At 38.7% G+C, this 26,609-nt stretch overlaps 1 long non-coding RNA gene across 1 annotated transcript in view; it reads right to left on the reverse strand.

The window, feature by feature from the left end:
* LOC140225225 (uncharacterized) overlaps positions 1–23,796 on the reverse strand; it is a 139,001-nt gene extending 115,205 nt beyond the window's left edge. The window contains exon 1 of the long non-coding RNA XR_011900369.1: positions 17,514–23,796. This is a non-coding gene — a long non-coding RNA (uncharacterized lncRNA). The remainder of the gene's footprint in view (positions 1–17,513) is intronic.
* Positions 23,797–26,609: the final 2,813 nt, after the last annotated feature.

The raw sequence follows: 26,609 nt of genomic DNA on the forward strand, positions 1-26,609 counted from the left end.
CGACTTTCGATTAGTCCATTGCGGTGAATTATCTTACCCTTCCTCCATCGTCGTACCTCCCCCCCCCCTGGAAAAAAACTCTCAGATTTAGCGTCCAGAATCTTAAAAAATCTGACCGGAAAAAATACTCTTGATTCAATCAAATTTTTGCTCGAATGGGAGTCCGCTGAAATTTGAAGGCTTGGCTCTCGATTAAAGGAATTTGATTAATCGCGAGTATTTTTTCCTGTTAAAATGTTTAAGTGTCGGAACTCTGATTCCAAGAGACATTTTCCAGCGTGAATATGTCATGGACCTTTCACAATTGTATCCTTTCTGTTCTCAACGCTGATCCCTTTCACGGAGACATTTCCATCGCTCAGAGGAATCCACCAATTTCTGTAGAGGCTATGCTCATTGGACCTCATTTTGCAATCGAGAAGTGATATTTGAGGGGATTGTTGGACAAGGCGCATAAGTGCAGTTCTTTCTATTTCAAGAGACACAAGTTTAAAGTTTCAAAATTAGATGGAGCCTCATGGCAGACAGGAAGTTTAAACTCAATTTTTGATGCTTCAAATGTGTATTTTAGTTGTGAATTTTTCGCAGAATATACTGTCAAACTAGTTTTAATAAGTTCATGAAAACCTACATTTTTTCAAAAACTACACGTATGCGCTTTGTCCTCCAAGCCCCTCATTTCAAAAATGGAATATGAGCTAATTCACAAATATTATACATTAATCTGATTTGGAGGACACGTGAGGAATATAGTTATGTGTTGTACCTCCGTAACTGGCATGCATACATCGGGACACTGTGAATTATCTTCAAGCAACTTTTCAGTTCATGCTGATGCAAACTATATCCACTTTTCACGAAAAAAGGTTGATTTCGAACTCTTGAATACTTCTGAATTGTGATGCGAGAGGTAGGATAGTCTGTGGCTCCCGTAGTAAACTTTTGATAATTTCTTACCCATACCGTGTCAGAGTAAACAAGATTTTAATCAATATATCATTTCGCGAGTTACAGGTAAGAGCAAACACTGAAACTACGTCAAAATGATTTGATAACCGCGTTAAAAACGCCTGCAAGGTGGGTAATTCTTTCAAGCTCAAAGTGTGCATTGTTGCATGTAGCCCTATTTGAAGGCGTTTCAAAGCCGAGCGACGGCGACGAGACATTCAGCTCAAGTTCTGCGGTCCATGCATATAAGTCGCTCAGCGTTGGCCCAGCAGATATTGTTCGCAGCTCGCTGTGTTACTACATCTCAGGAACTGAGTTTACGCCTTGAGTGCCTCGATGCCATATCTGTGATAATATAAAGAAACCACTCACTGGCTTCTCCGCTTTTATGTACATAAACGGAATAAAAAGTTTGATGGTAGTAATCGCATTGCTTCAGAATGTTTTCAGTTTAATTTGAGGTAGATTTATGCAAGCCACACAGTAAATTGGAGTCTTCATTTTCATCTGAGGTTTAATGCAAAGATCAAGATGAATTCATGATTATGTGAGAGTGAGCACGGAGCTCAACTCCGTTAGTTATATTTTAAAAAATAAGTGGATAAAAAATGAATATTTCTCCACGTGTATTAATTTCATTCCGTTAATTTAATTCGGTGCATCCTCCCCCGCCAAAAGATGATTGTGTTGGGCGATATTTTTGCTACATGCTTTCCTCAGGATTTTCCGGCAAAGAAGAACAGCCAGTATACATTGACTTGAGTCCCGGTATTTGTTAGAAACCATGATACCGATCTTCAAAAATATTCATTGCATTCTGACCTTATTGAAGGATGGGTTGAGAATTTTTCTCGCGAAAGTCAAATGTTGAGTGAGGATTTTTAAATGTGTGCTTTTTATTTGTTTGTCCAGCCTATTCTTACAGAAATCCTAGAGAACCCTATTTTTTACGTGCTATGAAGGACTCTGATGTCAGTGTCTAACAAAACTTGCTTGAGCTGATTTTGAACTCTCAAAGAGCTTCTCGTACCCAAAGAAAGCTGTTTCAGTAACCTATACAACTCCTCACTCATCAGATTTTTTGCCTGATGTAAATGTCCGTCTTATCATTTATATGGAATGTTTCGTGTAAATTGATACAGTTTCTAATGTGTTCCTTTGCAACATTAACAGATCAACAATAAAGCTTCGTCTACTTCTTCTCTCATTATTTTTCTTTCATTATTTCCTTCAAAATTGCTCAAGTTAGTAGTTTGAAGAACCCCCCTGAACGACTTTCATTGTTTAAAAGAAACAAATTGTGTATCAACCATTGAAAGTATATTATATGTCATTATTTACAAATACGTGCAATTATCACCTCCAACTCTTCCCTTTTTTATTGAAAACAATCACGCAGAAGAGATAAAAGATCTTCTTTCAACATAAAAAAACTGCAAGAATCTTCCTTTCCTTCTGAAGAATAAATCTCTATTAATTGAAGAAGGTATTTAAGTTTTTCAGTAAAGGAGATGATGTGTACTTCCGTTTTCCAAAGTTGATTTTTCGGTTGTTAATCTATGTTAAATTAGCTATGACTGACCAGTTACAAAACTTAGTCTTACCTGCATCATAAAAAAGAAAAAAAGAAATGAACAACTGAAAAGCTCACAAGTTTTCGGTAGGACAAAAATTTATTGAAACCTTATTTCCATTTGAAGAGTTTTTTCCTAATTTGTAACATCAATTAGACTAAGAGTTTATACAATGAAATTGTAAAATATGACAGTGATAACACCTATAGTGACTTCATTGTTTCAAAAAGACTACACCTTCATTGCATTAGATTTTTCTCTCAAATCCCTATGATTTGACATAATGTGACGCATATGCAATGAATAGACTATTTTCATAACTAGACTCTCTTAGTCTAAATAAGTATCGAATAAAGTAAGCAAAAGAGAAGCCGAAAACGAAACATGAAATTAAAATACTTCCCTTCCCTGGGAATTTAGGGGAGCAAAAAGTATCAAATCCTGCCAATGTCCTTCAATGCTTCTTTGGCGTCGAACCTCAGATTGAAGTTGCACGGAAACTTGCAAGAGCATATTTTTCCACAGCGCCTTCAATTGGGCGTGATACTAAAACGCGACGTACGAGTTGATATAATTGTATCAAAAGGAGGATGATGAGAGATCCTTGAAAATATTTTTAACGATAGTATTTGATACAACTATTACTCATTTTCACCTTTTGATTGATGTATGCTATATAAAATCGATTAAATAAAATTCGATCATCCGCAGAAAATGGTCAAAGCCAAACAGAAATTCTGTTTTAAAAAGGAAATTTAGTGATTCTGAGAGACTTTGCAATTGTGATGAAATTCGAACGAGCCCGGTAACGCTAAAGTTTTTCTATCGATACATGTTTTAATCGTATTGTGATTGAGCAACTCTGATCTTCAGTTTAAGATACCACCGAGCACATTTTACCAAAGAAGTGCCATTTCCAACTTTCCCTTGGAGCAAATTTTGCTTGACCGATTCTCAGAATCATTGGCTTGTATCAAAGCTAATGAGTTTCTCTAACGCTGTGTAATATCAAATATTCTTATAAGTTCATATTAAGCAAGCAGTGGAGATTATAGAAAGTTGGCAACACTGTTTTCCTTCCATTTAAAAGTATGTAAAACAATCGATTCTTGGTGAGGCAGCTCACCTAAAATCGATTCTTTTAAGGGATTTAAATGGAGGAACAACAGCGCTTCCAACTTGCTAAATCGCCATTATAAGCAAGATATAGAGAACTTAATTCAAAATCCGCGTTTATTAATTGCGGCGATCAGAAGAAATTTGGCAACATCGAATTGTCCATTAGCTGTTTTTTATCACAGCATGGCCGCCTATAGTGTACTGAAAGAGATAAAGATGCTAGAAAGTTCTATTGATCGCGGGTATAGAAATAGTGAGTTCAAATTCAGGATTGAGGCGCCTTCAATTTGAGTGATACTTCCAGCTTTGCCGGGGAGTTAGTTTAGTTGCGTGACCTAACTTAACCCAACCTGGCTCTGTTGCGATCGTTTCTGGAGGTTTGTAACCTAACAGAATGTGACATTTTGGCACATGCAATTACTGCAAAGACATAATTTGTTTTAATGTCCTGGAAATACTTTTAATTTATTATTTATTACAAGGAAATTCATCAAATTGTTTTAAAAGTTCTCCGTGAATATTTGTTATTTTGTACGTAGGTTTGGTAGATAATCACTATCTCGGCTCCTGTTCGGTTGATTTCTGTGAAACTCGGTGTCGGGGGGTATTAATTGACGGGAAACTTTAATTTTTAGTCAAATTTTGAAAACTCTAAAATCCAAGATGGCGAACGTGACCTAAAATGCTATCTCCGCTTCTGTTCGATCGATTTTCTTAAAACTCGGTATCAGAGGATATTTTTTGGCAGGAAACTCAGATTTTTGGTCAAATTTCCAAAATGTAAGATGGTGAACATCCGCCTAAAGTGCTGTACTGACTTTTCCAGAAGTATCTATCCTTGCAATTAAGCTATGCATTTATTTTCTGTTAATTTTCAAAATCAATTTATCCTCAGCTAATATAGACCTTAGTGTCGGCGCGCTCTTCAACACTGATGAGTGAAAACTACTTGTTTTATTTCATTATTTTTTTTTTTACATTCATTATTGCATTTGCCTCTATTTTGAATCCGGTTACACTGAAAAAAAAATCTCGGTGTATTTACTAAGAAAAGGGTAAAATTACCAAGAATTCAGGGTTCTATTTGATCCCAGTTTTTTCTCGGTAAAATTACCATTTATGGAATTGGTAATTTTACCGAGAAATCTCGGTAAAATTATTGAACTTTCTCGGTAATTTTACTGGACCTTGGTAAGAACGCCAATATTTTTATCGACCGTGGTAGAATTACCGAGATAAAAGGGCAAAGTTACCGGGAATTGATTACCAATAAAAGTGGTATTCTTACCTGGAAAAACGGTAAAAATACCGGTTTTTAGGTAAGCTTACCAGTCTGTCTTGGTAAAATTACCAATAATTGGTAAAAAAAAGTGAGATAGTAAAGGACCTTGGTAATAACGCCGAGAATTTTTTTTCAGTGTAAGAAGGGGGAGCAGAAGACGAGTCCGTTGACACATCTAGGTGTTTCAAAGGCACGAAAATCCTGCTGAAAAGCAACTCTAGCTCAATGTTTCAATTCATTCGAGGCCACCTATTTTTCAAGACGGGTTTTAAAGATGTTCACGGATTAATTCCCCGGGCAAACGGTTCTTTCAAAGACCAGATGGTCAGCGGCATTGTCGCCACACGCCACTCTCAGCCATACTTCCAATCACCTTCCCCATCCAAACACGTAAAATGTGCGAAACTGATCGAATATCTGGCAGCCAGGGCAGTGGCGTGGCGTGCTTTGCGATACATCGATTGTTCTGCCATTTGAAAATATGGTAAAGAATCGATAATTAAGCTGTTCGCTGCGAACACCCTGCTTATCGATCCTTTTCCGTCGGTTTAAATGGCAGAACAATCGATACATCGCAAAGCACGCCACGCCACTGAGCCAGGGTTAGTGGGCTGTAAGCAGGCGCCATCATTCATATTTAACGCCTCTCAGCCAGCTCCTTGCGCACCTTTTGCACGGCGTACGCCGTTGTCATGGTAACGTAAAATCCTCCATACACATTCGAGCAGAAGATATTTATTTTCTTAATTTGATCACAAGTTGGCATTGTATGAGCGTGGAGAAGCTTTTCGTATCGGATTCCTCGTGGGGCCTTGGGTCCCTGCTGATAAACTGCCGATGTTTAGTCGGGAGTTCTGAGATCCGTGTATTTTTGGATTTTGCGCCATTGTTCCATAGCAAGGGAAGAGCAGAAAATAAGCGCGCGAAATGTAATGCGTTGTGTCAATGGAAACGATTGTGTGATGTGGGATGGAGACCAAGAAGGAGGAACCGGTGGTATAATCGTTGTCTCGCGTCTAGAAAAAGTGCTGCATTCCGATACAAACATCTGTATATAATGCCAGTAATAACAACGATAATACCATTTTACTCGGAATATGCCCTGAGAAAATAGGGACTCTACATGAGGAAAATTTTTGGAATTTTGAAAATTTTAATTTCGTATTCTCCACGATTTCTACGTAATATTTTGATAATGGAACAAGTTTTACGGAAGTTCAGTTTGACTTCATTTTGTAATTGGGAACTATTCTATCTGGCTTATCCATAAAAGCACCTATTTTCATGGGTGGAAAAGCTGCCAAGAAAGTCGTTTTTATGCAGTGCTAAAAGAAGAGTTTCCCAATGGAAAATGTACTTCCATTCTTATTCTCGTGTCTAGTGGTTCATTGTGCGGCTTCCGGTTGCCTGCTACAAACATTATTGTATTGACCTGGGTAACATTTCCAGGTTCTCTATTCTTCTTCTTCACTTGCTTCCTTGTTATTTTCATGTTTATGATTACTTCAAATTCCCTCAAAACCACCATATTTCTTCAGTATGTGTGTCATTTCACGCAAAAACCGTCGTTTCCCGTGGGACGGAACGTAACCCCATTCCACAGTTACAAAGTTGACTCAGACATTTGAATTTTTTCTGAGAATGTACCTGAGTTTTTTTTTGTCAAAAATGGCTTTAATCTTCGCTTGAGATCCAAAAAAAATCAGAGAAATTTTTAGTTAGAACAGACAAGGATATCACTGGAAAAAAAGTCGCTTGGATCTAGACTCCAGACTTTTAATAACATTGACAAGAAAAAATACTCTTGACTCAATCCGATTTTTCCTTGAATCGAAGAGCCGAGCCTCTTGATTTAGGCGGATTTCCTTTTGATTCAAGCAAAAAGTTCCATTGAATTAAGAGTATTTTTTCTTGTCAATGTCTTTAGGAGTCTAGATCCAGGCGACTTTTTCAATCCAGCGATTCCTCGTAAAAGTGCACTTTGCAAGTGGAAACTTAGCAACATTCAAATTTAGTTACGTTCTTCTGTGAGGAAAATGACAAATTACCTGCAAGAGAATCCCACCGAGACTCATATTGCATGGGAACTTCATTACGTCGCTAAAAATTGTCCATGACGTTGCATTCATGCATACATTTTCGGAGGAGTAATTAGCTAAAAGGAAGAGGGTGTGGTAGACAAAGACGAGTTTACCACCAGCTCAAACTCGAGGAAGGAAGCGACAACGATTAGCACTGATGCTCCTAGATCCTTCCCATCGATTAAGCGCGACAAATGATAAAAACCACTGATTAATGTACACCCTTGTTACTCGCTTACCACCCTCCATCCTCCGGGGTCGTGTGCTTTTTTTTTTGTTTTCTCTGTGCTCTGCAAGTAACCTGCCCCAAGGTGCACGGGCATTCCGGGCGCATTCTCCCGGGGCAATAAAATTATTTTTATTGCTCTTTTTACTGCTCTTTTATTCGCCGCGTATTCTCTCCCTCGCCTTCCTCGAATTTGTCTCGTTCTAGCGTTCAGCAGGTGTGTGAACGCGGGCTTTGTGTCGTCCCGGAGTTATGGGCTTTTAATTGGTCGCTGCTAAAATTTTAAGTGAGCGCCTTCTTCGGAGGTGTTTTTACGGCCGCTTTTTTGTGGTTGTTCTCGTGGTGGTCCTCTTAAACACTCCGTTTTACAAAGTGTTTATGGGTGTCCACTACCCTGTGTTTTCCTTTCCCGAAGCAACTGTTTGACGTGGAGTTCGTGTCAACCTGTATCTACTTCGGCTCACCCCGTCGTTGATAGAAAAGGGTATCACGAAAAAAATGAAGCTGACCTCGCTGTACTATCTTGCATGATTGCACAGGGGTGGTGTACGGAAAACTGACACTTAGCATGGTAAAAATGTACTAAGGACACTTTCTGGCTATAATCATGTGCAAATTGGAAAAAATGGCACTGGGAAAAAACACATTGGATCTAGAGTCTAGACTCTTAAAAACATCGACAAGAAGAAGAAACTCTTGATTTAATCAGAATCTAGCTTGAATCAAGAACCAAGCCTCTTAATTTAAGCGGATTTTGTTTTTGATTCAAGCAAAAATCCGATTGAATCAAGAGTATTTTTTCTTGTCAATGTTTTCAAGAGTCTGGACTCTAGATCCAATGTGTGTTTTCCCCAGTGTGGTTAGGCAAAATCACCTTCCGCCGAACGTCCTGGGGCGCAAAGTATTTGACTATACATAAAATCTATGTCTATGTTACTCACAGAGTATTAATATTAGTTCTATTTTTTCCATAACAGAGTCTGTGGCTTAGAAATTTCTTATTTTTCATCGTTAAGAATGCACTGCCGTGTACACCCTTCACGGAACTCCCCCCCCCGCCCCTCAAAATGCTGTACCTATCAGCCTTCAGGGGTCATACGTGAAATACGGGGTCGATAAGAGGGTTACATTTTAAAGTTTACGTTTTGTCTTTACATGTTAAAGGATAGGAACCTACACCAAATAAGTGGTAAAAGGGGAGGGGGGTCAAAAACTTTAAAATTTATCGGTAGAATTTAGGTATTTTCATGAAAATCTTCCCGATTTTTCTTTTGACCTCACGCAAAAATCGAAGCAAGTACTTCTTGAAAAGAAAACTGAATTGTTTGAGTCGATTCTGCAATCTGGGAATGGAGTTAAGTTTCTTCGTGCAAGAAGCGACGATGTAACGGTCGTCATTACCGCGCGATATTTTTCTGGATTTCGTCTTACTTTCATCCGATTTCTTAATTTGTGTCCTCAAAAAAGAAAATGAAGCATAAAAATGAGCAGATTGCTACAACAAGGAGTCGAGTGCGTTGCAAAACACTGCATAGCTGTAGAAACAAACTTGAGGTAGTTAATTTACAATGTAGCTAAGTAAAGATCCTGGAACAGTCCGTTCAGTGACATCAATAAATCATTTCAAGACAAGTATGTTTCTTGACTAAGTATTTACCAAACAGATCTTGATATGTAAATAAATATGCAAACGTTTTCAAAAAACATATCATCCTCTTTTAACTATACATTTTATCACCCGCGAGGAGGATGCGAATTGCAGCTTAAAATACCTGATGGGAGAAGGAGGAAGTTACAAAACGTCTGCAGTGACGGATGCGCTGCGAAGATGCTTACTCAGCGGTTTGAAGGGACGATATTTCACTATAATCACTGTTTAGATGCCAGCATAACTCAAGTAAAGATCAAGCGCCATGTGCTGGAGTGCCACCTCTCGTTGGAAAGCATCTGTTTTTAAATACACGTTTTTCATGATTGAATATTTGAAATTTCAGGATTTGTTTCGTTTTAGATATTTAAGAACCTAACTCTGTAAAGGAACTTTGAAAAATGGCAGGAGGAGGAAGTCATTCTGCACTGGAGAAAAAAGCACATTGGATCTAGAGTCCAGACTCTTGAAAACATTGACAATAAAAGATACTCTTGATTCAATCAGGTTTAAGCTTAAATCAAAACGAAATCCACCTAAATTAAGAGGCTTGGTTTTTTATTAAAGCTAGATTCTGATTGAATCAAGAGTAATTTTTCTTGTCGATTTTTTTAAGAGTCTGGACTCTAGATCCAATGTGTTTTTTTTCCAGTGTGAAATTTGAAATTTTAGGTTTGTTTTGTATTAAAAGAACCTAACTCTGTAAAGGAACTTTGAAAAATGGCAAGAAGAGGAAGTCATTCTGCATTATTCTTGTTTAAGTCACCTCGCGAAAAGTAATCCGCTTGCATCTTGTCACATGCACGGGCGTCCTCTGTTGTATGGAGTTCCAAGCTTAATTAAACTTTATTTTGCTATTAGGAGCTATAATTTCTGCCTCAATTTAGAAAAGAACGTATGTACCATAAGTTTTCCTATGCACATGAGTGTTTTTACGGATGAGCCAAAAATTGCGATTCTTAAATGCAAAATGAAGTTCTTAAAAATCTAATTATTTGATCCCGTGCGCTGCTTAAGAAAATATCTTTAGTTAAGTCACGGCGAGGACCAAAAATACTTCAACTCCTTTTGAGTGCAACAACTTATTTCAAATAAAATCCTCATCTAATTTTTGCTAGCCATTCCTAAATTACGTAACGCACTTTTGCGGCATTTTTGACCACTCCCCTCCTTGTAACGCCTTAGAGCGTTACCGTAATTTAGGGACAGCAGCCCCTCGTGAGACGATCGAAATTTACGTATCAATAAATTCTAGTCGTGTATACAATGGATTCCAGCCGGAAGAACATATTTTCAGAGTCGTTCCTGTCGATGCTCTAGAGAAATGTTTCCTTGATGCTCCACTAAGTCTCCACGATAAAAATAGAAGCTTAAAATAAAGCGATCGATCGAGAATAGGCCCATGACGTCGCGCAAATTTCTCTACGGCGTCCCAATTTGTCACCTGAGGTAAGAGCGTACCTCAGTTTCGACGTGAACCCTGTTTAACAAATAAATCCATGTTTTCTGGGGCTCATGCGGAAATCGAGATAAGTTCTTACGTCAGAGGAGCTACGAATTTAAACGTCCATTTTGATGGAGGAGACCAGTGTTCGAAACTCACAGGCGCCAACGCGCCAAATGCGCCTAAAAAATCGGCCATGGCGCCTAAAAAATGAAGGCTCTGCGCCAACGAGGCCCCTAAAAATTGCCCCCTAAACATCTGAATTTTCAAATCAGGTGATTATCCGAAATTTTCAGCTACAAGTGAAAGCTTTTTCTATTCTTCACGATTTCATTCTTAGTGCTTTTGTCTTCCCCCAAGTTACAGCTACTTACTAGTTCTGTTACGAAAACGTCTTACATCTAACTTTTCACTAAATGCGCCGTAATATATAGGCAAAAAGTCAATTTGGCCCCTAAAAAATCTTCAATGGCGCCTAAAAGTCGGGCTTGATGCGCCACTTGGCTCCTAAAACTCTAAGGTGAGTTTCGAACACTGGAGGAGACCCAGGTTTGCCTCAATTTCAGCGGCTCCATCCGGCACCAGAGGGACCAGCGAAGCGCCAGGGTAGCCATGACGGCCAGCTCGGATCCGAGAAAGGAAAGTCGAAGTCGAGCCAATACAACACCGGTGTTGCCAATCCGGCCTCTCGAACCGAAAATTCCACCACACAAACAACAACGAAATTTCAGTGGTGAGTTTTGACAGCCGTGTACCACACACACCGTCGGGCTCTGGCGTCGACAATGTAGTCCGGGCCCGTTCGTTGTCGCCGCGAACGGGCAGGGAGACTGCGCTCATTAATGCTGAATCTGCGGGTTTTATGACTTGCAGCGCCGATTTTGGAGTTGGGAGCGAGGGGGTTTGCCAGCCGAGGTGGGCGCGCTCGCTCGTGGGCAAGCGGTACAGAGTAAGTCGGTTCAAAGTTCGGCTCTAACGCACACCCTGTATTGTTTTACAGCGCCCACCAGTTCCAGCTCCGACCACCGTTTCCAAGTTTTCTTAACTGGGTTTTATGGTCGATCCATGGTGGATCCGTGCAAAATCCCAATTTAGGGAGGTCGAAGAAGCTAATTTGTACAATTTACTTAAATATTTTCGGAGACGCCTGACGGGCCTCTCCGAAAATTTTTTGCAAGAAAAAAAGTATGCTAAAGTAGCATTTCGGTTGTCAAATTGTGCCAAGTGGGGCCTGCGATCCGGTTGTTGAAACTATGTCTGTCTGGCAAGACAAAAAATGGCAATATCTCGCTGGAAAAAAAAGTATCACAATCCTATAATAACAAGATACAAGAGTAGTTGCACTAGCCACAGGTATATGGTTGATCCAACCACACTTTCGGTAGACTGAACCGTACCTCTGACTGGTGCAACTTCTCTTCTATCTGGCGCCAAAATTAGCCAGGAGTATAGTTGGGATTGTGATACTTTATTCCGTGCTTACCCATGAAATGTATCGCATTTCGATGTCTTGTCGGGCTGCTTTGAACTTTCAAAAATCGACCCGCTGAACCGGCCGGCCCGCTTTTATGTAGTGAATATTTCACAAGCTCAGGCTGGTTATGTTATTCATTATGCTAATAATAAATGGCAGGGAAGTTAAAACTGTTATCATGATTATAAATAAAGCAGCCTCTACTCGCTGGGTAACTAAGTACTGATTTAGCTACCCTCGCAGTTCATTTTACATTATCAGAATAAAAAATTGTTTGTGGGGGTATGGGTAAATTAAAATGTACGTCTCACCTGATAACACAATTTTGACATCGAAAAGACTACGTACACGTATTGTTTTTTTCGGTCCAAACGTCGCTTAAGTGGAGCAAATTAACGGATTTCACCTGTCTTACTCAGACAATTCACAAAACAGCCCTTTCCAGATGAGATACATTTAAGCGGGAAAAAACTGTTAAAAATCGTATCACTGCATTATGCTGTCACTATGTTACTTGAGTACACCTTAGCTTTTCAAAATATATTTTTTCCTCCTCTTCTGAGCATATTTCTTCTCTCCTCCTTCCTCTTACATTCGATTGATCTCCATTTGAAATTTTAGATTATAGACTGCGCTTCCAGACTTCGCTGGAAAATCTCTGGGACCACAAAGCGGTCACGGGGCACGGCCTCCTTGCATATTTTTTTAAGGAAAATAATCCGCCGTGCTGTTCTACGAGGAAATAAAAGCCAAAAAAACCCAGAAATTTGAATCGGACTTACAATATGAACTCAAATGTGTTTCAGTGCGAGACTGTGAGCGGGGGACCTCAGAAAAATTTCCCTACAGAACAAAGTGAACCCTTATATTCCCTTTATTCTATAATCCTATTACTCGAAGTATTTGGTCCACATTTATACCTTTTTTCTGCTTAGATCAAGTCACTTTTTTCTGGGGAAGTGTTCCCATTTCCTCACTGAATTGAATTGAAAAGAATGGCTGTGAATAATTTGGTCAAACCGCTGCTTGAAAAAGGTTAGCATTCATGGAAAAAACGGGGTTGTTGGAAGATAAAGACACTTTCAATTATTGTGGTAGTACCTAAATTAATTGTGCTAGTGCCCCTACAAATTAGGTCACAAACCCAAATATTATGGTACTAGCACAATTAATTGGAAATGTCCACAATCCACATCATCCAAAAAATTGAGGTAGTACCACAATTTTAAAGGATGACTCCTAAAACTTTTTTCCGCGTTATTTGGCAACGTCTTAATTGAAAACTGAGCGAGAAAAGGGTTGAATTAAAGTGGTAGCCAAAACAAACGGGACGAACCCACAGAAAATACAATGGAAAGAGAGAGTTGCGCACATGAAAAGAAAGAATAGGAAACCAAACTGCGCAACTATGAATGCGTGCGTGCATTCAGGAATTAAACGGGTTAAAAGAACAATGCAACTGAGGGATCATCCAGTCGCCTTTTGATAGGCAACTCGATTTCTCTAAATCCTGATTTTCGATCCATCCATTCAACTGGACGTAAAAAAGAGTTTCTCGTGTGTTTCTGCGTGGAGAGTTCCCACTTGAGGAGATCGCTTGTATTTTTTTAACGGTGCGGTAACGTGGAACTACGGTCTGTCCGGCGGGCTGATTATTGAAAGCGATAGACAGGGAGGGAATGGATTTGATTGATATGAATCGATCGACGAAAACTGATCGACAAATTATTAAAAAACCGGTGTCGATTCGATAAAAACGAATCGATCGACAGAATTTGATCGGTTTACGAGCTTGTCGATTCATTCCCGGGTTTGTCAAACGATGCACGGGTTAATCATTTGTCGACAAATGATTAAAAAACCTGCGGGGCGATTATTGAAATGATATCGACTGTATGTCGCCGCTTTGTCGTACCGCGCCATCGACTAGGTGGCTCTTAGTCGATGGCGCGACACGACAAAGCGGCGACATACAGTCGATATCATTTCAATAATCGCCCCGCTGTGTCGATTCGATCAACACAAATCGATCGATATTTGATCGATTCACAAGTTTGTCGATTAATTCACGGGTTTGTTGAACGATGTACGGGTTAATAATTTGTCGATCGAATCGGTGTCAATCAAACAAATGAATGAATCAATGATCAGCGCGTGCAGCACTTCAATATGAAGTTATAATTTAGATTTCATACGTAAATGGACGTACTTCTGCAAAAGCCAATGTTTTAATTTCCCTCTCCGATTTTTGAAAACAGTATTGTTCATGCGACCACTTCATTATAGATACGAATGCACTTCAAATGGTAACAATGATGTGCAGAAAATTTTAAACCGAGTAAATGTCGCAATTAACGTGCCACTGACAAGGATGAATTCTTATTCTTCCCAGTTTTCCCAACTTTTCAAAGGTCAACTAAAACAGGGAGACTTTTTGGTAGTTATACAAATCTGTTTGACTCTTTAGAATACAACGATAATAGTAGCAATAGATGTCATACCTACTCCTTTGATGCAAATCTCAAAATATTTGCAGCCTGTCAAAGCATCTCACATAACTTCACCTGCTCTCATGGTTTAATTATTTATCATTGAGCTAAACTTTTCAACCCTTTATTCTTTCAGTGAATTGAAGTTGCACTGAGAGAAATATTACTGGTCTTGTGTTACTTTCGATTAGTATAGGAAGTGAAATACAAACCAACCTAAATTTTATGCTGATCTCGGTGAAGTTTGCGTGCACTTCAGCACAAAAAACAATGAAAAAACGAGAAATCCCAGTTTCAACTAGAGATTATGGTTATACTTCGTGTTCCACTTCTCATAATACCCAAACGTATGGGCCATTTTTCCTCTCAGTGTGTACAGACTGCACTGAAAAAATTTCGTGACTCAATGTTGCTTCATTTTCTGTTTAAAAAAGTATAATTGTTTGAAGTAAATTAGGCAACGTCTGATGTAGTTTTAAGCTGATTCCAGTTACTTCATCCAAAATAACCAATTGATTATCCAGAATTTTTCCTTGAACTTTTTTCTATCCTTCAAACATATTTAAAGCAGATTTCAAGGAGATATTTTCGACAGTTTTTGTTTCAAATGTAGAGCATAATCAGAAATTTTGCAATTTTGCGATGAAAATAAACAGGTTGCATCATCAGCCAATGCCAGGTCATTTTTGTAGTGCAATGTGTGAAAAAACTCAACACTTCATATTATTTTCACGAAAGAGTACTACTGAACCAACCATTTTCCGCGTGATTGTAGAACAAGCCTCGGAAAATTCTGAATAGTGTGTCATATTTGCAGCCTTGAATGAAATATTGAGTCCCAACACAACAATAATCGTTGCTACATTACATTTTGGGTGTACGTTACATACCACTGTGGTTGTAATGTTGTTCCAAACAAATGCATTTTGTATGCAACTGGAGGAATCTATTCTCAGCCGAATGAAAGTCTGATCCTTACAAGAATACTATTAGCCGGTCATTCATTGCATCTTGAATACTTTTCAGCGCGAGAAAATTATCCAAACGTGTAAGATAAAATGCAAATAAGCGTAAGCAAATGTCTGGTGCTTGTGAAGTAGGACACAAAAAAGTGAAGATTTCCACAGTGATTAATGATTTCAAACCATGTCAACACTTTGTAGGCTTGATTTTGAATGATATTTTTTGGAGCCAAGCTGAAATTACTTCACATTCACCTTTACAATTACACACGTTGAATTTACTACGTTCATGATGTTCACGTTGATTTTCGTTTCACATTTAATAGCAGAAACGCTGAGGCATTGATAACTTCAAACGGCTTTATTTTTTTTAGCAATATAGCGCTATTACATATGAGGTATTAAAAATTGGACGCTTCAAATTATAGTTCAATTCAAAACACCGCTTTAAAATTATATAGGACTTTCGGGTCTTTCGGAATTTTTGAGCTTCAAAATTTTTTAATCACCGCTCAGAATAATATCACGGGAATCCGGCGGAGCAGGAGCATTTCCAAAAACTAAAATCTGAGTTAGGTTTGAAAATGTGTACCGCCGCTACCAAAATCTGCCTGTGTGCATTACTATCACTTTTATGAGAGAGGCACTGACGAGAGGTAAAATTTAATTGGCTCAGACTAACTGAATCATAAGTTTCAAGATGTGTGATGAGAGCAGCATGTTTTTAATTTACCTAAAAGAGGAAACCCTCGGCTGAAATGAAAAGAAAAATCAACCGAAAGTACGCTTTTTAAAGCAATCTCAGTTCAAGTCATTGCAGGATTTTTCTTCATCTAGACCCCAACATCACTTAATGAGGTACAAAACTGATTCAATACTGATTTTTACTGCGATCCTGACAAATTAAGATGTCAGCTATAAATCGTTCATGGTTGCCCAGCAAAATCCGTAAAATATTGACCACCATGGTATCCACTAAAGGCATTAAGCCTAGAAAGTGGGAAGAATTCCGCCTGATCAAACAGACAATAAGTTCCTAAAGGCGATTTGACTGAAAAATTTGCGATTATAGGCCAAAAACTGTTGAATTTAGTATTTGTAGTTTCTCCATTTGTATCCTCTGGTTTTGTTGAAAACTTACCACGTCTCAAAAACGCATTCATCATTCTTCAAGTGCCTTATTCAAGATAGTTCAAGGCTCATTGCAACTTTGAGACCTCAAAATGTTTAAACATGGAATGCCTACATAAATAATGTTCAGGTGAAAAATTGAGGAGAATACAGAATGATGTGAGGATGGATATTTTTACGAACACTTGTGTTCCGGAAGAATTGTTCTTAAATCGGTTTAGAGGCGTTTTAGTGATTGAAATAGAGACCACGCCTCTGAACAAAACCGACTGAAGCATCGTATATGATAAACAAAAAAACATATTTAATTATAGGTTTGGCAACACTGTTTCCTTAATATATATTTGTATAATCACGTCAAATCTGAGCCATTTTCTTCAAAAATATCTGAACTATATAGTTTGCATAATCGTGTTGAATCGAAGAACTTTCAATCGATGGGATCTAGGTGCAAATGTAAAGCTATCCGAACATAGAGTTGATGATTAAAACGCAGTTGGAGGACAAAGATCCGAGTCAAAAATTTAAAAACACGACACGGTAAAAACCTAATTATCGTGACTAAAACCTATCATGAGCTTTAAAATACGTCTAACATTGCAATGAGGGTCCTGTATCATATGATTCCTTACCGCAAGCTTGCGTTTTTCAAAATTTGAGCCAAAACATTGCAATGTTACAGTGCATAGGCTGATGTTAAATGGTTTGATTACACTGCCACGCTAACACCAGTTGCCAGGAAATTGGATATTAATAAACCACAACATGATATCACAGGGATATAATTATACAATTAGTTGGAACTTGATCAAAAACTCAAAAATCCAGCTAGGCACAACTTGATTCGGCTAGATTTGTGATGACAAATGATAAATCAGTTGCTGATTTGATTCATGCACCCTCAAACATATGCCCTGACGGATAGCGACAAGATTTGATAAGGATAAATGCACTAACGGCGCAAGTGTTGAAAACAGAGAGGTTAATCAAAACAAACCGACCGTTATCAAAACACCGTGCCTAATCCCTTAAAGATAATGAGTTTTAGGATACTTCCAATACCGGAAATTATTGATTTAACCAATGTTACCGATGGCAAATACATCTTAAACTATGTATGAAAACACTCTCTTACCTTTAACACAAGATTCAGCCTAGAAAACACGCAAAATTCGCGGCGAAACCGAACTAAACCCACACGAAACACTCGGTTTTCAACATCCACGGCAAACACTGTGTATAGGTTAAGTTGGGTCGGGTAAAGATTTTTTCCCTTTCTCTACTCCATACGAAAACAACAAAATCAACAACAACGTGGACTTGTTCTGGAAAGGAAAAAAAAATATATTATAAGTTAAAAAAAGGAAAAAACGTAAAAATTGCAGTTGACTCACGTTGTGTATTGCCGCGTCGCCATGGAAACCAGCATGGCTGCTCCCCCACCACGTCGCCATCCGACCCATAAATTTTCCCGCCCATTGCCTTGATTATACGGAGGAACTGTTCTTACTGAATGTCATTAGAGGAGGGAGAGAGAGAGCCGATCCGGGGGCCCCTGCGACCGAGAGAGAAGCTCTCTTGCGCTGAGGGAAAAAGAACTAATCCAGACTTGCTGCCATTAGGAGGGAAGCTCGGAGGAAATCTGTAGAGACAGGTTACTCCTCTTCCCTCCTCCTTCTTACCTTTTCTCCCCGTTCTCCTCTCCCTGTTTCTTATTCTTCCTCTCAGGAGCATCGCGCAGCGACTCCTTCTCTCCTCTCTTTCCGATCCGATCTCCCAACCTCCCCCCCTCCTCCTCTCGTAATCCGTCCCCGCGGCGATTGTCAAGGCGTTAGACAAGAATTTAGACAAGAAATTCCTTTTAAATCTTGCCCCGTGCTATGAGTTATTTCGATATATTGTTGGACGACGGGCTTTTTTCTCCTCCTTTATATAATATTAATATATTTTTTCCCTCCCTTTTATAATGGATTTTCGTAAGTTATGCCGCGGAGTCGCTTTAATCCTCCTTTCTTGGCCGGGCCCGGAATGGTGCTGTTTCATCTATCCAGGGCTTAACTCTTTGGTCTGGGCTCATGTTCCTTTATGCTGGCGGAGATAAAACTTCACCGCGAAGGATGAGGATTTACTCGGAAAATTCGAGCATCCGAGCCGCGTGAAGTTTTCTCTTCAAATTTTCTGGGCAGCGGATGTTTCACCTGCATCCTTCGAAGATGCGTCATCATGGCGGTGGCTCGAGATAACTGCAGTTACTCATTCATGTATTCATACGAAAGGATCGAGACACAGGTTGATCTGGTTTTCTTTTTCAATTCCAAAATATTTTTAGAGATCGTTCGCTCTGGACCCTGAACATTTTGAAATACTAAAATGTTAAGAAACGCTCTTGACCCTCTGTGGCATGAATTAAAAAGCTATTTCTTTCAAAATTTTCTCTTCGAATTTTCTGGGCAGCGAATATTGAGGGCAAATGGATCACATGCATCGTTCAAGGATGCGTCATCATGGCAGTGACTCGAGATACCTGCAGTTCATTCATGTATTCTTACAAAAGAGTCTGGCCACACGTTGATCTGGTTTTTTTTTTTTTTTCAATTCGAACATAGTTTTAGAGAATGTTCGTTTGGAATAGGGTTTAGATCCTGAACGTTTTGAGATACTGAAATATTTAAAAAGCTCTTAACCCTCTATGGTATGAATTAAAACCAATTTTTTTTAAAGTTCTAAATTTTGGGGAATCAGTTATTTAAAAAAAGAACACACTAATGAAAACCACATAGGAAAGATTCAATTTTTAAAAACCCCAAAAAACATTGTTACGAATTTGTAACGCCATGCCAGGGTTAAAATGCAGAGGATGAACCTCGAGAGACTCTTCAAACGAACATTTAGGTAATATAACAACGGAAAAATAGACTGCATTTGATGAATTACCTTTTAAGTCATTTTTATTTTTTGGGAAGCAAAAAATTCACTCGCAAACTTAAATCACACCAGGAAAACAACTTATCTTCGACAAAAATATAAATTGCGGAGGTTGTAGTTTATTTATTAGCCTACCATCATGGGAGTTAAATATTTTGGATCGACCATCAAAGAGGATTTTCATATACTCATGATTGCATATGGAAAATAAGTTTGTGTCCATACCTGCTATGCAAAAAACCTTAAAATGAAACACGAAGTAAAATCAATTTATTTTATCATTCGCTGTCAACTTGAATGCCGTATTTTGCACATTGAGAACACATTTTGCAAATCTGAGTTTCTGCTAAAATCATGCAAAATGCTGTAGCGGGACATACTCACAAGGGAGACTATTTCAGACTCGAGAAATTTTTCTTCGGACAACCATGGTTTTTGCAAACAATACTCTAGATGTCCCATTGTGGACATGGCTACTTTTTTACCCATTCTTCGTCCTACTTAAAGTATAAGCAAATGTGGGTTTGAATTATTCTTTTAAAATTAATTCGTTTTTGACTCCTGGCTTTAATCGCATGTTTTGTAGACAATGAGAAATCACCAGCAATTTGCCAGCTACTTAGGATGAATATGATTTGTTTCTTTTTTTAAATTATCCAGCCCGTGTCATAGAAATTAGAATAGGAACTTTTTACACTTAGAAATAAAGGGACAAAATCAGAGTACTGACTCTTATTTTTTCTTCTATTGGAAGAGACGCCTTTGTGACCTTAGTTGGGTTCGGGGACAGGTAGGCAACTAAATTAACTGCGACACAAAGCGTAGGGTATCACGAAAAACAGAAGGCGCTCGAAAACGAGATCAAGCTTTCAGAGATCTCACTATTTTTCCTCACTTTCGGTGGTAAACCACCGTCCTCCGCAGGTAGGCACCTACTAATTATCCCTAAAATACGCCCCGTCAGCAGGTAAAATTGTGGTCCTACCCTTATTTGTTGGATAATATGGATATTTTCAATTATTTAGGGTAGTGCGGCGATATTTGAGTAAGGAATATTTATTGGGGTACTCTACTATAATTAATTGGAAATGCTCATATCATCCAACAACCCCTACCTTTTTTTCCATGTAGCTTGCATTGAATATTTCAGACTCCATTTTCCTTATTGATTAAATACGTCATAAGTTATGGTTTTACTTAATGAAACGTTATGAAGATATCAATCTTATTCTCTGAAAAGTCCCCGTAATGAGCGTTCATTCATCTTTCGAGGAGAGATAAGAAAAAGAAAAAGAAAACTAAGACGGAAATTTTGAAATCAATTACTAATAGTGTGTAGTGTGCTTGTTGACAAGTCATTTTCAAGAGGCAAGGCGGGCAATCTTGCGAACCAACAGGTTGATCAACCCAAAACATCAATCCGACTTAGCTGCAGCAGGGCGCGCAATAATTTTAGATCCACGTCAGTTTGTTAACGGGAAAAATTCGCTTAAAATATGAGGACGTGCATTAGGGCGACTCGACGACTTATGACATGTCGTATTTCGGCTTAACGTTATGAATGTCGAGCAGTGATGCAGCAGTGTTTTGGATTGCGCGCGATAAATTACGTGATGAACAGACGCGCGCCCCGCCAACGCGGGAGCAGTGCGCAGCCGTGCTAAGGAAGAACGCCGTATGAGCCTCCAAACGTTGCCATACCTCCTTCAATAAAATAAGAATTTCCTGTTCAAATTGTGGAAATTTTCCTTCAAATTTTACAGACAATTTTGCTTATAATTGAATCTAAAATATCTGAAAATTTCAAGGGAAAAGATAGAAAACTTTCCTTAAAAATACATGTTTTATCTGGTGAAATTTGACAACTCTTGAGTGTTTGTACGGCGTTTTTCCTTAGAGCGGCAGTGAGGGCAACCGACGAATCTGGAAACAAAAATTCACTCGGCTCCCGTCCCCTGCCACCAGATTGGGCCGTGAGTGGTGTCAGTGACCAGGTTTTGCGTTTTAGTACTTCCAGGGTTTCTTACTTCATTGAAGGTTTTGTTTTGTATTCTTGAGTATCAAACCGGTCGAGGAAAATGATGCGCATGGATCTATGGTGGTGGCGTGGCGTGCTCTGCAATATATCGATTGATCTCTCATTTTAACCTATGGTAAAGGATCGATAAACAGGATGTTCACAATAAATCCCTTAATCATCGGCTCTTTAACATGGATTCAAATGGGAAAATATTGTTAATCGATCATTCAAGACTCATTACTGATGTATGGGGAGCCTAGGGTAGTTGAATTCCGATAATTTTCCAAAACTCGATATGGAATATTGATTATTCATCATGCACCAAGGTCAATTGAGAAACATTTTAAATGGGAAAAATTACATGAGAAAATTCAGTCTCTACTGGTTGCTTTTATTTTTAAGGTTTTGACTGAAAATGCATATTTTTGAGGTTTCTTACATATTTTTTGTTCAATTTCCAAAAATGATTGTTAAGTTCTGAAAATCTGAAAAGAACCGTGAAAATATTGTCAATTTTCTGCCTTTTTTCGATTGGAGGGGAGAAGGCGGTCACAACTTGGAGAAGAAAATTTGAATTTTCGTTTAGGACCCTCTGCAGATGAGGAATTCGGTGCAAGAAAAGTTCCGCTCTCAAAATCGCGTAAGAACACCAAATGTCTGGACTAAATGTCTACATCAGTTACTCATTTTTCGGATATCAAAATACGACAGGTAAACTGCAACGTCGCAGAGTTAGTTGCATGGTTTTTCAGTTTTTCTGTCTATATGCTCGAATATCGGGGATAGTTGTTTCGTTTTGATAGAAAGAGGTCATCCGTTAGCGCGGCACTATGTCGGAGTCAAGACTGGGTGCCTCGTTTCGCCTTCAATTTTGATGATACTTCCATCAAATCCATAAAGCACGTATATAGTGGTATCGATGGTCGAGAGCCTTCTCTTGCTGTCACCTATTGATTTTTCACGTTTTAAAAATTGAAATTTGAAGTATCAAGACATGACAACGGCAACGGTATTTTTAACGCAAGTTTCTCGGTTCGATAGTACCGTGAAATTGAGAAAAAGTAAGCTAAAGTTAGCTCAAATGTTGGGGATCGTTATTCCGTTTTGATGAGAAGAGGTCGTCTGTAAGGCCATAGCACAAAGTTCTAGTCTACACCGAGAGCCTCATTTCGCCTTCAATTTTGATGATACTTCAAGCACATCCATAAAGCACGAATAGTGGTATCAAAGCGCCTTGTGAGTTCAAACGCTGTGTTTTGTTGTCGTCTATTGATATTTCATATCTCAGCGGTATTTTTTACGTTAGTGTAAAAAATAGGTTCCAGTGTCGTAAAACTGGACATACTTGTTAATACCTCCGGTAACATTTGGTTTCCAAACTTCCCATATGTGAATTGTTTTCTACTTAAGATTTTGAAGAGAGAACATGGGGACTTTTCTCTTAGTTCAGACCTTGTCTGATGACCGATTATCGTCGCTCCTGTGACGTAAGGACGTATATAAATTTCCACGTGTTCTCTGTTCCACATATAAATCCATGTTTCCTGGGGCTCATGTGAAAATAGAGATACGCCCTTAGGTCAGAATAGCAACGTTGTGACCCCGACCCTCTATATCCGTGCGGCGGCCATCAGGAGTTAGGGCCCTTTACTTCACAACTTTTCCGTCATGAAGTCGGGAAATTCCAACAAAGTAAAATCAATATTCACGAAAACACCTCTAGACAAGGTATCAATTAAAACATAACAATACAAGTTTTCTCCTCAAAATTCCACAAGAAAAACGAATCACACAACGGAATGTCTGAAAATCAATTCATGAGCAAGATTCAAGTGTTTTCTATTAACATTGCTCAAATGGCAAATATACAAATGACGTCATCTGTATAATCCAACTTCCATTTGATTTTTGTTTTAAAGTTTGTTAATATCTCGTTCAGGAGTTGATTTCAAAACTACCAGTTGTGTGAATTCCGTTCAATGTAGGATTTTGAAGAGGAAACATACGACATTTTCTTCTACTTCAGACCCTCTAATTTTTCTATTTTCATTTTTGGATGGGAAATTCCAGCTGATTGTGTCCTGAAATCCTCTCAAAGCCGGACGCTTGGACGCTCCTGATCCCGAATATCATGCGAGAGCATGCAACGAGAAAGCAAGAACAATGCTGACTGGAGAGCAAGTCCTTCGTGAAGAATGGTCCTCACATACTTCAAACAACAGCTCCTCGGGCAATAAACACGGCTTATCTTCATAGTCTCTCAATCGCCAAGACAACTCTGTTGTCCCTCGACCAACTTGCACTTTATTGAGAGCCAAGATGAGCATTTTCCCGGTGAACGATTGTTGCGAGTCGCGGACCCTCGCAGCGTTGCCGTCCCGCTCGAAATATCCACCGAATTTCCCGGATTTACCCACTGAATTTTCCACACTCGCCAACAGCGCCGCCGTCATTTGCTCGGCACGATAACAAGGAGGGGGAACCGGGGGAGGGGGCACGCAGGGGGAGAAAGCCGCGAGATTGGGCGGGTGGCGAGGGGGGTGGGGGTGGATAGGGAACGAGATCAATATTCAACACTGACGTGCTGTGGTAAAACGACGTATGTGCAGGGGGTTGGTGGTGGAGATGCGTGGTTTTTGCCGGCGGGGTGGAGCGAAACCCCCGTGGTCTCGTTGTTGTCTCAGGAGCTGTCAACGGAACTTGGGCTGGCCTCGCAGCAATCTCGTCGGGGGTTACCTGCCGCGGAATATTATGCGTTCGGGATTCTCGGCTCCTCGAGTGCCGCTCCTGATTTCAGACGAGTTAAGAGTTTGCTGCGTTCGTACTTGGAAATCCTTATGCAAAAAAGAAAGAAGAAAAAAAAGGGTAAAAATACCTGCAAAGCTATTATTCAGTGACCCCCGCCCGCCGATTAAATAATATCGTCGTTTCCTGGACGTAGCACAATGGATCGAGTCAATGGGAGAGGTCAGCAAAATTTGGAAACTTTAAACGCTTATAACTCCGTTTGTACGAAACTTCGTGGTTCCATTAGTTTCCTCGTGAAATTTTCTTCTTTACGCACCCCTTGAAATGTAAAATGTGACGAAATAAACACCAAAATTTGCAGTTTTAGTCAAAAATCCATGTCTGACCTCTCTAATAGACTCGATCTACTACTGCGAAGGAACTTAACTCCATTCCATAATCCAATTTTCTGCAAGAACGTACTTGTACAATTTTTGTCAAAATTTGGCTGATTTTTTTATAAGAGATTAGAGGGAAAACTCAGTACACTTTTCAGTTAGAAATACCCAAGACACTCCGAGTAAAAGTACAATTTACGAGGAGAAATTTGGCAACATTGAAATTTACTTACGTTGTTCCGTGGAGGAAATTGCGAATTTTACTTTCATCTTCCTTAAATTTTCCGTAGGGCTCCATTTTTTCTCAAACTGGTTCATGATAATCATTCGGACAGGAGTTAACAGAGATGCACTCAGTTGCGATTTTGTAAGTTGGAAATATTGTGATTACTCCATTTAAATCCATTAAAATTATCGATTATTGATTGCTTTACATACCCACTAGACGCACCTAATTGCATCAAGCTTGAACCGTGAAAAATATGTTTGGTATTTTATTCCTCCGTACGACTCAATGTTAAAGATAAAGTTTATCAACGATCTTCATGTTTAAAATAAATTTTCTTGCTAAATAATTAATAGGGAAAGATTTATGCTTAATTACTTTAAAAGTGACTCCAATGACTAATTTTTTTCCAGAATTCAACTTGATACCTCCTTGTCAAACTATTTGTATGTCGATGCCATGTCACTTAGTGAATATCAGAGAAATCAATGTATTTTTCCCGGATTTGAAACGAATTCTGTCCATAATTGAGAGAACTCCACGAAATTCATTATGAAAATGTTCAAAATCTGGACAGATAATTGGGGTTTTTGCCACTCCTCTCTACTGGTAGAATTAAATCAATAAGAAATGTTTCCGACTCTTTTCTTTCGAACGCGAAATTAAAAGCCAAATTGAAAGGGCTTCCATATGTCAGAGAAACTTTCAAATCATAACGAACTTTCTTTCGAAGAAATATCAAGAGATTCGCAGAAATTTTCGGACGTTAATTTTCTCATCAAACTTTGGCGTTATAAATTTTTGAAAGCTTTCAAAAGCCTCCATGCAGTGGACATGCAATTTTCAGTTTTCCTTCTTTTAGGTTGTGCAAAGTACATACTGGAAACATGGAACTATCGGAATGCAAATTTTATGGGCATCATGTATCCAGAGTTTAGATCCACTAAACTTTTACCCCTTTCCTGATACATGAATGTAGTTAATTCGTGTAGTAACAGCTATCACAGAGAGGATTCTACTAGAAATTGCACGAATTTTAGTATCCAATTTGACTTGGGTAGGCTTTGATTATGGACAACTAAGGATTAAGTATTTGCCAAACATTCCAATTTCTAGTTTATGTACAGATTTTTATGTACTGACAAATGGAATTCGTAAAGTTGAAAAGTTATTTGATCAAAAATGTATACAAAAATTTAAGAATTATGTTCTAATATTTGCGGAATGGAGTGGTAACAAAACTCATTCCAAGAAAATAGAAAACCAAGCCTTTGGAAGGGGTCCTAGAAACAGAAGCCAGAGATGTGTAATTGTATTCCAACATTACAAAATTTCACCTGACAATAAATTCGTTTGGGCACTCAGGAATGTTTCTAATACTTTATTAATATAATTATTTACTGTGAATCCTGAAGGTAACTTAAAATAGTTCTCTAAAATTTTCACTTGGAAACATGCATCCGTTAAGGAATAAAGAAACAAGTTTTCAAGTGAATCTATGAAACTTTGAAATGCAATTACCTGTTGTGCCAAATTCTTAGGAGTAATTTCAAACTAAAGTGCAATAACTGTCCGCCTTCACGTTTTGAAGTGTGAGCCTTTTGATCTACCTACTCCTTTTGATTGTGCAAACTTTTACAACCCATTGACCGCCGAAGACATGAATTTTAAATGTTTTTTACTTGTTGATATAAAAATCTTGATAAGGTTGTTTTGACCTAATTATACACATTGTCTGTTCGTTTGTAAAAGTGCCTAAAATAGAAAGTATAGATACTCGAAGATCTGGTTTTTTTTCCCGGTTTTGTAGACCTCTTGTAGTCATGCCGAACAAATCTCCTACTTTCAGATAAGCCACAATAATGGAAAACAGTTACTTGATTTAAACGAAAATATTCTTGAATTTGCGGCAAATATGCTTGTATCATGAAGAAA

Source organism: Bemisia tabaci, chromosome 8 (assembly GCF_918797505.1).
Source record: "Bemisia tabaci chromosome 8, PGI_BMITA_v3".
Lineage (NCBI taxonomy): Eukaryota > Metazoa > Arthropoda > Insecta > Hemiptera > Aleyrodidae > Bemisia > Bemisia tabaci.